At 46.8% G+C, this 12030-nt stretch overlaps 16 non-coding genes across 16 annotated transcripts; all 16 read left to right on the top strand.

Moving 5' to 3' along the window:
- Positions 1–1250: 1250 nt before the first annotated feature.
- TRNAT-AGU (transfer RNA threonine (anticodon AGU)) lies at positions 1251–1324 on the top strand. The gene has a single exon. It is a non-coding gene; the product is annotated as a tRNA-Thr (tRNA).
- Positions 1325–2264: 940 nt separating this feature from the next.
- On the top strand, positions 2265–2338 carry TRNAT-AGU (transfer RNA threonine (anticodon AGU)). The gene has a single exon. It is a non-coding gene; the product is annotated as a tRNA-Thr (tRNA).
- A 604-nt stretch (positions 2339–2942) lies between these two features.
- On the top strand, positions 2943–3016 carry TRNAT-AGU (transfer RNA threonine (anticodon AGU)). Its single transcript has one exon. It is a non-coding gene; the product is annotated as a tRNA-Thr (tRNA).
- A 264-nt stretch (positions 3017–3280) lies between these two features.
- Positions 3281–3354, top strand: TRNAT-AGU (transfer RNA threonine (anticodon AGU)). Its single transcript has one exon. It is a non-coding gene; the product is annotated as a tRNA-Thr (tRNA).
- A 1110-nt stretch (positions 3355–4464) lies between these two features.
- Positions 4465–4538, top strand: TRNAA-AGC (transfer RNA alanine (anticodon AGC)). Its single transcript has one exon. It is a non-coding gene; the product is annotated as a tRNA-Ala (tRNA).
- Positions 4539–5479: 941 nt separating this feature from the next.
- TRNAT-AGU (transfer RNA threonine (anticodon AGU)) lies at positions 5480–5553 on the top strand. Its single transcript has one exon. It is a non-coding gene; the product is annotated as a tRNA-Thr (tRNA).
- Positions 5554–6156: 603 nt separating this feature from the next.
- Positions 6157–6230, top strand: TRNAT-AGU (transfer RNA threonine (anticodon AGU)). Its single transcript has one exon. It is a non-coding gene; the product is annotated as a tRNA-Thr (tRNA).
- A 263-nt stretch (positions 6231–6493) lies between these two features.
- TRNAT-AGU (transfer RNA threonine (anticodon AGU)) lies at positions 6494–6567 on the top strand. Its single transcript has one exon. It is a non-coding gene; the product is annotated as a tRNA-Thr (tRNA).
- A 1278-nt stretch (positions 6568–7845) lies between these two features.
- TRNAT-AGU (transfer RNA threonine (anticodon AGU)) lies at positions 7846–7919 on the top strand. The gene has a single exon. It is a non-coding gene; the product is annotated as a tRNA-Thr (tRNA).
- A 265-nt stretch (positions 7920–8184) lies between these two features.
- TRNAS-AGA (transfer RNA serine (anticodon AGA)) lies at positions 8185–8258 on the top strand. Its single transcript has one exon. It is a non-coding gene; the product is annotated as a tRNA-Ser (tRNA).
- Positions 8259–8353: 95 nt separating this feature from the next.
- Positions 8354–8427, top strand: TRNAT-AGU (transfer RNA threonine (anticodon AGU)). The gene has a single exon. It is a non-coding gene; the product is annotated as a tRNA-Thr (tRNA).
- A 93-nt stretch (positions 8428–8520) lies between these two features.
- TRNAT-GGU (transfer RNA threonine (anticodon GGU)) lies at positions 8521–8594 on the top strand. The gene has a single exon. It is a non-coding gene; the product is annotated as a tRNA-Thr (tRNA).
- A 264-nt stretch (positions 8595–8858) lies between these two features.
- Positions 8859–8932, top strand: TRNAT-AGU (transfer RNA threonine (anticodon AGU)). The gene has a single exon. It is a non-coding gene; the product is annotated as a tRNA-Thr (tRNA).
- Positions 8933–10210: 1278 nt separating this feature from the next.
- On the top strand, positions 10211–10284 carry TRNAT-AGU (transfer RNA threonine (anticodon AGU)). The gene has a single exon. It is a non-coding gene; the product is annotated as a tRNA-Thr (tRNA).
- Positions 10285–10888: 604 nt separating this feature from the next.
- TRNAT-AGU (transfer RNA threonine (anticodon AGU)) lies at positions 10889–10962 on the top strand. Its single transcript has one exon. It is a non-coding gene; the product is annotated as a tRNA-Thr (tRNA).
- A 264-nt stretch (positions 10963–11226) lies between these two features.
- Positions 11227–11300, top strand: TRNAT-AGU (transfer RNA threonine (anticodon AGU)). Its single transcript has one exon. It is a non-coding gene; the product is annotated as a tRNA-Thr (tRNA).
- Positions 11301–12030: the final 730 nt, after the last annotated feature.

Genomic DNA, 12030 nt, shown 5'->3' with positions numbered 1-12030 from the left:
TTTTTTGTTTTCGAACATTCATGACTTTTTTGCGCAAACACGTACACGGACACAAGCAAAAGAGGCAAACAACACGGGCGCCCGTGTTTTTTGCCTCTTTTTCTTGTGTCCGTGTACGTCTTTGCGCAAAGAAGTCATGATCGAGTACCAACTCGCCCAACTTTCAGTACTTTTGTTTTCGAAGTTTAGTTGGAAATACTTCTGATGGTGTCACTGCCTGAGCAAGACGCTGAGCAGGCGCCGTGGCTTAGTTGGTTAAAGCGCCTGTCTAGTAAACAAAAGATCATGAGTTCGAATCTCAGCGGTGCCTCGAGAGTCAAGCAAACGTCTCTCTAGTTTTTTTGTTTTCGAAGTTTAGTTCGAAATTCTTCTGATGGTGTGACTGCCTTAACAATACGCTGCGCAGTCACCGTGTCTTAGTTTGTTATCTCACCTGTCTAGTAAACAGAAGATAGTGAGCTCGAATCTCAGCGGTACCTCGAGAGACAAGACAAATTTCTCTGTAATTTTTTGTTTTCGAAGTATAGTTCGAAAGACTTATAATGGTGTCACTGCCTCAACGAGACGCCGCGCAGGCGCCATGGCCTAGTTGGTTAAAGCGCCTGCCTAGTAAACAAGAGATCGTGAGTTCGAATCTCACCGGTGCTTCGAGAGTAAAGACAAACGTCTCTCTAGTTTTTTGTTTTCGAAGTTTAGTTCGAAATACTTCTGATGGTGTCACTGCCTGAACAAGACGCTGCGCAGGCGCCGTGGCTTCTTTAGTTAAAGCGCCTGTCTAGTAAACAGGAGATCGTGAGTTCGAATCTCACCGGTGCCTCGAGAGTCAAGACTAACGTCTCTCTAGTTTTTTGTTTTCGAAGTATACTTCGAAATACTTTTGATGGTGTCACTGCCTGAACAAGACGCTGCGCAGGCGCCGTGGCTTAGTTAGTTGAAGTGCCTGTCTAGTAAACAGGAAAGCGTGAGTTCGAATCTCACCGGTGCCTCGAGTGCCAAGACAAACCTTTCTCTAGTTTTTTGTTTTCGAAGTTTAGATCAAAATACTTATGATAATGTCACTGCCTGAACAAGACGCTGAGCAGGCGCCGTGGCTTAGTTGGTTAAAGCGCCGGTCTAGTAAACAGGAGATCATGAGTTCGAATCTCACCGGTGCCTCGAGAGTCAAGGCAACCGTCTCTCTAGTTTTTTGTTTTCGACGTTTAGTTCGAAATTCTTCTGATGGTGTGACTGCCTTAACAAGACGCTGCGCAGGCGCGGTGGCTTAGTTGGTTAAAGCGCCTGTCTAGTAAACAGGACATCGTGAGTTCGAATCTCACCGGTGCCTCGAGAGTGATGACTACCGTCTCTTTAGTTTTTTGTTTTCGAAGTATAGTTCCAAATGCTTCTGATGGTGTCACTGCCTGAACAAGACGCTGCGCAGGCGCCGTGGCTTCTCTAGTTAAAGCGCCTGTCTAGTAAACAGGAAATCGTGAGTTCGAATCTCACTGGTGCCTCGAGAGTCAAGACAAACCTTTCTCTAGTTTTTTGTTTTCGAAGTTTAGTTCAAAATACTTCTGATAACGTCACTGCCTGAACAAGACGCTGCGCAGGCGCCGTGGCTTAGTTGGTTAAAGCGCCGCTCTAGTAAACAGGAGATCATGAGTTCGAATCTCACTGGTGCCTCGAGAGTCAAGGCAACCGTCTCTCTAGTTTTTTGTTTTCGAAGTTTAGTTCGAAATTCTTCTGATGGTGTCACTGCCTCAACGAGACGCCGCGCAGGCGCCATGGCTTAGTTGGTTAAAGCGCCTGCCTAGTAAACAAGAGATCGTGAGTTCGAATCTCAGCGGTGCTTCGAGAGTAAAGACAAACGTCTCTCTAGTTTTTTGTTTTCGAAGTTTAGTTCGAAATACTTCTGATGGTGTCACTGCCTCAACGAGACGCCGCGCTGGCGCCATGGCTTAGTTGGTTAAAGCGCCTGCCTAGTAAACAAGAGATCGTGAGTTCGAATCTCACCGGTGCTTCGAGAGTAAAGACAAACGTCTCTCTAGTTTTTTGTTTTCGAAGTTTAGTTCGAAATACTTCTCATGGTGTCACTGCCTGAACAAGACGCTGCGGAGGCGCCGTGGCTTCTTTAGTTAAAGCGCCTGTCTAGTAAACAGGTGATCGTGAGTTCGAATCTCACCGGTGCCTCGAGAGTCGAGACAAACGTCTTTCTAGTTTTTTGTTTTCGAAGTTTAGTTCGAAATACTTCTAATGGTGTCACTGCCTGAGCAAGACGCTGCGCAGGCGCCGTGGCTTAGTTGGTTAAAGCGCCTGTCTAGTAAACAGGAGATTATGAGTTCGAATCTCAGCGGTGCCTCGAGAGTCAAGACAAACGTCTCTCTAGTTTTTTTTGTTTTCGAAGTTTAGTTCGAAATACTTCTGATGGTGTCACTGCCTGAACAAGACGCTGCGCAGGCGCCGTGGCTTAGTTGGTTAAAGCGCCTGTCTAGTAAACAGGAGATCGTGAGTTCGAATCTACCGGTGCCTCGAGAGTCAAGACTAACGTCTCTCTAGTTTTTTTGTTTTCGAAGTATAGTTTGAAATACTTCTGATGGTGTCACTGCCTGAACAAGACGCTGCACAGGTGCCATGGCTTAGTTGGTTAAAGCGCCTGCCCAGTAAACAAGAGATCGTGAGTTCGAATCTCACCGGTGCTTCGAGAGTAAAGACAAACGTCTCTCTAGTTTTTTGTTTTCGAAGTTTAGTTCGAAATACTTCTGATGGTGTCACTGCCTGAACAAGACGCTGCGGAGGCGCCGTGGCTTCTTTAGTTAAAGCGCCTGTCTAGTAAACAGGTGATCGTGAGTTCGAATCTCAACGGTGCCTCGAGAGTCAAGACAAACGTCTTTCTAGTTTTTTGTTTTCGAAGTTTAGTTCGAAATACTTCTGATGGTGTCACTGCCTGAACAACAGGCTGCGCAGGCGCCGTGGCTCAGTTGGTTAAAGCGCCTGTCTAGTAAACAGGAGATCATGAGTTCGAATCTCAGCGGTGCCTCGAGAGTCAAGCAAACGTCTCTCTAGTTTTTTTGTTTTCGAAGTTTAGTTCGAAATACTTCTGATGGTGTCACTGCCTGAACAAGACGCTGCGCAGGCGCCGTGGCTGAGTTAGTTAAAGCGCCTGCCTAGTAAACAGGAAATCGTGAGTTTTAATCTCACCGTTGCCTCGGGAGTCAAGACTAACGTCTCTCCAGTTTTTTGTTTTCGAAGTTTATTTCGAAATACTTTTGATGGTGTCACTGCCCGAACAAGGCGCTGCGCAGGCGCCGTGGCCTAGTTGGTTAAAGCGCCTGTCTAGTAAACAGGAGATCGTGAGTTCGAATCTCACCGGTGCCTCGAGAATCAAGACAAACCTTTCTCTAGTTTTTTGTTTTCGAAGTTTAGTTCAAAATACTTCTGATGGCGTCACTGCCTGAACAAGACGCTGCGCAGGCGTCGTAGCTTAGGTGGTTAAAGCGCCTGTCTAGTAAACAGGAGATCATGAGATCGAATCTCAACAGTGCCTCGAGAGTCAAGGCAACCGTCTCTCAAGTTTTTTGTTTTCGAAGTTTAGTTCGAAATTTTTCTGATGGTGTGACTGCCTTAGCAAGACCCTGCGCAGGCGCGGTGGCTTAGTTGGTTAAAGCGCCTGTCTAGTAAACAGGACATCGTGCGTTCGAATCTCACCGGTGCGTCGAGAGTGAAGACTAATGTCTCTCTAGTTTTTTGTTTTCGAAGTATAGTTCCAAATACTTCTGATGGTGTCACTGCCTGAACAAGACGCTGCGCAGGCGCCTTGGCTTCTCTAGTTAAAGCGCCTGTCTAGTAAACAGGAAATCGTGAGTTCGAATTTCACCGGTGCCTCGAGAGTCAAGACAAACCTCTCTCTAGTTTTTTTGTTTTCGAAGTTTAGTTCGAAATACTTCTGATGGTGTCACTGCCTGAACAAGACGCTGTGCAGGCGCTGTGGCTTAGTTAGTTAAAGGGCCTGTCTAGTGAAAGGAAGATCGTGAGTTCGAATCTCACCTGTGCCTCGAGAGTCAAGACAAACGTCTCTCAAGTTTTTTGTTTTCGAAGTTTAGTTCGAAATAATTCTGATGATGTCACTGACTGAACAAGGCGCTGCGCAGGCGCCGTGGCTCAGTTAGTTAAAGCGCCTGTCTAGTAAACAAGAGATCGTGAGTTCGAATCTCACCGGTGCCTCGAGAGTCAAGACAAACGGCTCTCTAGTTTTTTGTTTTCGAAGTTTAGTTCGAAATACTTCTGATGGTGTCACTGCCTGAACAAGACGCTGCGCAGGCGCCGTGGCTTAGTTGGTTAAAGCGCATGTCTAGTAAACAGGAGATCATTTGTTCGAATCTCACCGGTGCCACGAGAGTCAAGACAAACGTCTGTCTAGTTTTTTGTTTTCGAAGTTTAGTTCTAAATGCTTCTGATGGTGTCACTGCCTGAACAAGACGCTGCGCGGGCGCCGTGGCTTAGTTGGTAAAAGCGCCTGTCTAGCAAACAGGTGATCGAGAGTTCGAATCTCACCGATGCCTCGAGAGTCAAGACTAACGTCTCTCTAGTTTTTTTTGTTTTCGAAGTATTGTTCAAAATACTTCTAATGGTGTCACTGCCTGAACAAGACGCTGCGCAGGCGCCGTGGTTCATCTGGTTAAAGCGCCTGTCTAGTAAACCGGAGATCGTGAGTTCGAATCTCACCGGTGCCTCGAGAGTCAAGACAAACGTCTCTCTAGTTTTTTGTTTTCGAAGTTTAGTTTGAAATAATTCTGATGGTGTCACTGCCTGAACAAGACGCTGCGCAGGCGCCGTGGCTTAGTTGGTTAAAGCGCCGCTCTAGTAAACAGGAGATCATGAGTTCGAATCTCACCGGTGCCTCGAGAGTCAAGGCAACCGTCTCTCTAGTTTTTTGTTTTCGAAGTTTAGTTCGAAATTCTTCTGATGGTGTCACTGCCTCAACGAGACACCGCGCAGGCGCCATGGCTTAGTTGGTTAAAGCGCCTGCCTAGTAAACAAGAGATCGTGAGTTCGAATCTCACCGGTGCTTCAAGAGTAAAGACAAACGTCTCTCTAGTTTTTTGTTTTCGAAGTTTAGTTCGAAATACTTCTGATGGTGTCACTGCCTCAACGAGACGCCGCGCTGGCGCCATGGCTTAGTTGGTTAAAGCGCCTGCCTAGTAAACAAGAGATCGTGAGTTCGAATCTCACCGGTGCTTCGAGAGTAAAGACAAACGTCTCTCTAGTTTTTTGTTTTCGAAGCTTAGTTCGAAATACTTCTGATGGTGTCACTGCTGAACAAGACGCTGCGGAGGCGCCGTGGCTTCTTTAGTTAAAGCGCCTGTCTAGTAAACAGGTGATCGTGAGTTCGAATCTCACCGGTGCCTCGAGAGTCGAGACAAACGTCTTTCTAGTTGTTTGTTTTCGAAGTTTAGTTCGAAATACTTCTGATGGTGTAACTGCCTGAGCAAGACGCTGCGCAGGCGCCGTGGCTTAGTTGGTTAAAGCGCCTGTCTAGTAAACAGGAGATTATGAGTTCGAATCTCAGCGGTGCCTCGAGAGTCAAGACAAACGTCTCTCTAGTTTTTTTGTTTTCGAAGTTTAGTTCGAAATACTTCTGATGGTGTCACTGCCTGAACAAGACGCTGCGCAGGCGCCGTGGCTTAGTTGGTTAAAGCGCCTGTCTAGTAAACAGGAGATCGTGAGTTCGAATCTACCGGTGCCTCGAGAGTCAAGACTAACGTCTCTCTAGTTTTTTTGTTTTCGAAGTATAGTTTGAAATACTTCTGATGGTGTCACTGCCTGAACAAGACGCTGCACAGGTGCCGTGGCTTAGTTGGTTAAAGCGCCTGCCTAGTAAACAAGAGATCGTGAGTTCGAATCTCACCGGTGCTTCGAGAGTAAAGACAAACGTCTCTGTAGTTTTTTGTTTTCGAAGTTTAGTTCGAAATACTTCTGATGGTGTCACTGCCTGAACAAGACGCTGCGGAGGCGCCGTGGCTTCTTTAGTTAAAGCGCCTGTCTAGTAAACAGGTGATCGTGAGTTCGAATCTCACCGGTGCCTCGAGAGTCAAGACAAACGTCTTTCTAGTTTTTTGTTTTCGAAGTTTAGTTCGAAATACTTCTGATGGTGTCACTGCCTGAACAACAGGCTGCGCAGGCGCCGTGGCTTAGTTGGTTAAAGCGCCTGTTTAGTAAACAGGAGATCATGAGTTCGAATCTCAGCGGTGCCTCGAGAGTCAAGCAAACGTCTCTCTAGTTTTTTGTTTTCGAAGTTTAGTTCGAAATACTTCTGATGGTGTCACTGCCTGAACAAGACGCTGCGCAGGCGCCGTGGCTGAGTTAGTTAAAGCGCCTGCCTAGTAAACAGGAAATCGTGAGTTTTAATCTCACCGGTGCCTCGGGAGTCAGGACTAACGTCTCTCCAGTTTTTTGTTTTCGAAGTTTATTTCGAAATACTTTTGATGGTGTCACTGCCCGAACAAGGCGCTGCGCAGGCGCCGTGGCCTAGTTGGTTAAAGCGCCTGTCTAGTAAACAGGAGATCGTGAGTTCGAATCTCACCGGTGCCTCGAGAATCAAGACAAACCTTTCTCTAGTTTTTTGTTTTCGAAGTTTAGTTCAAAATACTTCTGATAACGTCACTGCCTGAACAAGACGCTGCGCAGGTGCCGTGGCTTAGTTGGTTAAAGCGCCGGTCTAGTAAACAGGAGATCATGAGTTCGAATCTCACCGGTGCCTCGAGAGTCAAGGCAACCGTCTCTCTAGTTTTTTGTTTTCGACGTTTAGTTCGAAATTCTTCTGATGGTGTGACTGCCTTAACAAGACGCTGCGCAGGCTCGGTGGCTTAGTTGGTTAAAGCGCCTGTCTAGTAAACAGGACATCGTGAGTTCGAATCTCACCGGTGCCTCGAGAGTGAAGACTACCGTCTCTTTAGTTTTTTGTTTTCGAAGTATAGTTCCAAATACTTCTGATGGTGTCACTGCCTGAACAAGACGCTGCGCAGGCGCCGTGGCTTTTCTAGTTAAAGCGCCTGTCTAGTAAACAGGAAATCGTGAGTTCGAATCTCACCGGTGCCTCGAGGGTCAAGACAAACCTTTCTCTAGTTTTTTGTTTTCGAAGTTTAGTTCAAAATACTTCTGATAACGTCACTGCCTGAACAAGACGCTGCGCAGGCGCCGTGGCTTAGTTGGTTAGAGCGCCGCTCTAGTAAACAGGAGATCATGAGTTCGAATCTCACCGGTGCCTCGAGAGTCAAGGCAACCGTCTCTCTAGTTTTTTGTTTTCGAAGTTTAGTTCGAAATTCTTCTGATGGTGTCACTGCCTCAACGAGACGCCGCGCAGGCGCCATGGCTTAGTTGGTGAAAGCGCCTGCCTAGTAAACAAGAGATCGTGAGTTCGAATCTCACCGGTGCTTCGAGAGTAAAGACAAACGTCTCTCTAATTTTTTGTTTTCGAAGTTTAGTTCGAAATACTTCTGATGGTGTCACTGCCTCAACGAGAGGCCGCGCTGGCGCCATGGCTTAGTTGGTTAAAGCGCCTGCCTAGTAAACAAGAGATCGTGAGTTCGAATCTCACCGGTGCTTCGAGAGTAAAGACAAACGTCTCTCTAGTTTTTTGTTTTCGAAGTTTAGTTCGAAATACTTCTGATGGTGTCACTGCCTGAACAAGACGCTGCGGAGGCGCCGTGGCTTCTTTAGTTAAAGCGCCTGTCTAGTAAACAGGAGATCGTGAGTTCGAATCTCACCGGTTCCTCGAGAGTCAAGACAAACGTCTTTCTAGTTTTTTGTTTTCGAAGTTTATTTCGAAATACTTCTGATGGTGTCACTGCCTGAGCAAGACGCTGCGCAGGCGCCGTGGCTTAGTTGGTTAAAGCGCCTGTCTAGTAAACAGGAGATTATGAGTTCGAATCTCAGCGGTGCCTCGAGAGTCAAGACAAACGTCTCTCTAGTTTTTTTGTTTTCGAAGTTTAGTTCGAAATACTTCTGATGGTGTCACTGCCTGAACAAGACGCTGCGCAGGCGCCGTGGCTTAGTTGGTTAAAGCGCCTGTCAAGTAAACAGGAGATCGTGAGTTCGAATCTACCGGTGCCTCGAGAGTCAAGACTAACGTCTCTCTAGTTTTTTTGTTTTCGAAGTATAGTTTGAAATACTTCTGATGGTGTCACTGCCTGAACAAGACGCTGCACAGGTGCCGTGGCTTAGTTGGTTAAAGCGCCTGTCAAGAAAACAGGAGATCGTGAGTTCAAATCTCACCGGTGCCTCGAGAGTCAAGACAAACATCTCTATAGCTTTTTGTTTTCGAAGTTTAGTTCGAAATACTTCTGATGGTGTCACTGCCTGAACAACAGGCTGCGCAGGCGCCGTGGCTTAGTTGGTTAAAGCGCCTGTCTAGTAAACAGGAGATCATGAGTTCGAATCTCACCGGTGCCTCGAGAGTCAAGACTAACTTCCCTCTAGTTTTTTGTTTTCGAAGTATATTTCGAAATACTTCTGATGGTGTCACTGCCTGAACAAGACGCTGCGGGCGCCGTGGCTTAGTTAGTTAAAGCGCCTGTCTGGTACACAGGAGATCGTGAGTTCGAATCTCAGCGGTGCCTCGAGAGTCAAGCAAACGTCTCTCTAGTTTTTTTGTTTTCGAAGTTTAGTTCGAAATACTTCTGATGGTGTCACTGCCTGAACAAGACGCTGCGCAGGCGCCGTGGCTGAGTTAGTTAAAGCGCCTGCCTAGTAAACAGGAAATCGTGAGTTTTAATCTCACCGGTGCCTCGGGAGTCAGGACTAACGTCTCTCCAGTTTTTTGTTTTCGAAGTTTATTTCGAAATACTTTTGATGGTGTCACTGCCCGAACAAGGCGCTGCGCAGGCGCCGTGGCCTAGTTGGTTAAAGCGCCTGTCTAGTAAACAGGAGATCGTGAGTTCGAATCTCACCGGTGCCTCGAGAATCAAGACAAACCTTTCTCTAGTTTTTTGTTTTCGAAGTTTAGTTCAAAATACTTCTGATAACGTCACTGCCTGAACAAGACGCTGCGCAGGTGCCGTGGCTTAGTTGGTTAAAGCGCCGGTCTAGTAAACAGGAGATCATGAGTTCGAATCTCACCGGTGCCTCGAGAGTCAAGGCAACCGTCTCTCTAGTTTTTTGTTTTCGACGTTTAGTTCGAAATTCTTCTGATGGTGTGACTGCCTTAACAAGACGCTGCGCAGGCTCGGTGGCTTAGTTGGTTAAAGCGCCTGTCTAGTAAACAGGACATCGTGAGTTCGAATCTCACCGGTGCCTCGAGAGTGAAGACTACCGTCTCTTTAGTTTTTTGTTTTCGAAGTATAGTTCCAAATACTTCTGATGGTGTCACTGCCTGAACAAGACGCTGCGCAGGCGCCGTGGCTTTTCTAGTTAAAGCGCCTGTCTAGTAAACAGGAAATCGTGAGTTCGAATCTCACCGGTGCCTCGAGGGTCAAGACAAACCTTTCTCTAGTTTTTTGTTTTCGAAGTTTAGTTCGAAATACTTCTGATAACGTCACTGCCTGAACAAGACGCTGCGCAGGCGCCGTGGCTTAGTTGGTTAAAGCGCCGCTCTAGTAAACAGGAGATCATGAGTTCGAATCTCACTGGTGCCTCGAGAGTCAAGGCAACCGTCTCTCTAGTTTTTTGTTTTCGAAGTTTAGTTCGAAATTCTTCTGATGGTGTCACTGCCTCAACGAGACGCCGCGCAGGCGCCATGGCTTAGTTGGTTAAAGCGCCTGCCTAGTAAACAAGAGATCGTGAGTTCGAATCTCAGCGGTGCTTCGAGAGTAAAGACAAACGTCTCTCTAGTTTTTTGTTTTCGAAGTTTAGTTCGAAATACTTCTGATGGTGTCACTGCCTCAACGAGACGCCGCGCTGGCGCCATGGCTTAGTTGGTTAAAGCGCCTGCCTAGTAAACAAGAGATCGTGAGTTCGAATCTCACCGGTGCTTCGAGAGTAAAGACAAACGTCTCTCTAGTTTTTTGTTTTCGAAGTTTAGTTCGAAATACTTCTCATGGTGTCACTGCCTGAACAAGACGCTGCGGAGGCGCCGTGGCTTCTTTAGTTAAAGCGCCTGTCTAGTAAACAGGTGATCGTGAGTTCGAATCTCACCGGTGCCTCGAGAGTCGAGACAAACGTCTTTCTAGTTTTTTGTTTTCGAAGTTTAGTTCGAAATACTTCTAATGGTGTCACTGCCTGAGCAAGACGCTGCGCAGGCGCCGTGGCTTAGTTGGTTAAAGCGCCTGTCTAGTAAACAGGAGATTATGAGTTCGAATCTCAGCGGTGCCTCGAGAGTCAAGACAAACGTCTCTCTAGTTTTTTTTGTTTTCGAAGTTTAGTTCGAAATACTTCTGATGGTGTCACTGCCTGAACAAGACGCTGCGCAGGCGCCGTGGCTTAGTTGGTTAAAGCGCCTGTCTAGTAAACAGGAGATCGTGAGTTCGAATCTACCGGTGCCTCGAGAGTCAAGACTAACGTCTCTCTAGTTTTTTTGTTTTCGAAGTATAGTTTGAAATACTTCTGATGGTGTCACTGCCTGAACAAGACGCTGCACAGGTGCCGTGGCTTAGTTGGTTAAAGCGCCTGCCCAGTAAACAAGAGATCGTGAGTTCGAATCTCACCGGTGCTTCGAGAGTAAAGACAAACGTCTCTCTAGTTTTTTGTTTTCGAAGTTTAGTTCGAAATACTTCTAATGGTGTCACTGCCTGAACAAGACGCTGCGGAGGCGCCGTGGCTTCTTTAGTTAAAGCGCCTGTCTAGTAAACAGGTGATCGTGAGTTCGAATCTCACCGGTGCCTCGAGAGTCAAGACAAACGTCTTTCTAGTTTTTTGTTTTCGAAGTTTAGTTCGAAATACTTCTGATGGTGTCACTGCCTGAACAACAGGCTGCGCAGGCGCCGTGGCTCAGTTGGTTAAAGCGCCTGTCTAGTAAACAGGAGATCATGAGTTCGAATCTCAGCGGTGCCTCGAGAGTCAAGCAAACGTCTCTCTAGTTTTTTTGTTTTCGAAGTTTAGTTCGAAATACTTCTGATGGTGTCACTGCCTGAACAAGACGCTGCGCAGGCGCCGTGGCTGAGTTAGTTAAAGAGCCTGCCTAGTAAACAGGAAATCGTGAGTTTTAATCTCACCGTTGCCTCGGGAGTCAAGACTAACGTCTCTCCAGTTTTTTGTTTTCGAAGTTTATTTCGAAATACTTTTGATGGTGTCACTGCCCGAACAAGGCGCTGCGCAGGCGCCGTGGCCTAGTTGGTTAAAGCGCCTGTCTAGTAAACAGGAGATCGTGAGTTCGAATCTCACCGGTGCCTCGAGAATCAAGACAAACCTTTCTCTAGTTTTTTGTTTTCGAAGTTTAGTTCAAAATACTTCTGATGGCGTCACTGCCTGAACAAGACGCTGCGCAGGCGCCGTAGCTTAGGTGGTTAAAGCGCCTGTCTAGTAAACAGGAGATCATGAGATCGAATCTCAACAGTGCCTCGAGAGTCAAGGCAACCGTCTCTCAAGTTTTTTGTTTTCGAAGTTTAGTTCGAAATTTTTCTGATGGTGTGACTGCCTTAGCAAGACCCTGCGCAGGCGCGGTGGCTTAGTTGGTTAAAGCGCCTGTCTAGTAAACAGGACATCGTGCGTTCGAATCTCACCGGTGCGTCGAGAGTGAAGACTAATGTCTCTCTAGTTTTTTGTTTTCGAAGTATAGTTCCAAATACTTCTGATGGTGTCACTGCCTGAACAAGACGCTGCGCAGGCGCCGTGGCTTCTCTAGTTAAAGCGCCTGTCTAGTAAACAGGAAATCGTGAGTTCGAATTTCACCGGTGCCTCGAGAGTCAAGACAAACCTCTCTCTAGTTTTTTTGTTTTCGAAGTTTAGTTCGAAATACTTCTGATGGTGTCACTGCCTGAACAAGACGCTGTGCAGGCGCTGTGGCTTAGTTAGTTAAAGGGCCTGTCTAGTGAAAGGAAGATCGTGAGTTCGAATCTCACCTGTGCCTCGAGAGTCAAGACAAACGTCTCTCAAGTTTTTTGTTTTCGAAGTTTAGTTCGA

This window comes from Rhipicephalus microplus, chromosome 5 (assembly GCF_043290135.1).
Source record: "Rhipicephalus microplus isolate Deutch F79 chromosome 5, USDA_Rmic, whole genome shotgun sequence".
Lineage (NCBI taxonomy): Eukaryota > Metazoa > Arthropoda > Arachnida > Ixodida > Ixodidae > Rhipicephalus > Rhipicephalus microplus.
This window is presented reverse-complemented; position numbering and strand designations above follow the sequence as displayed.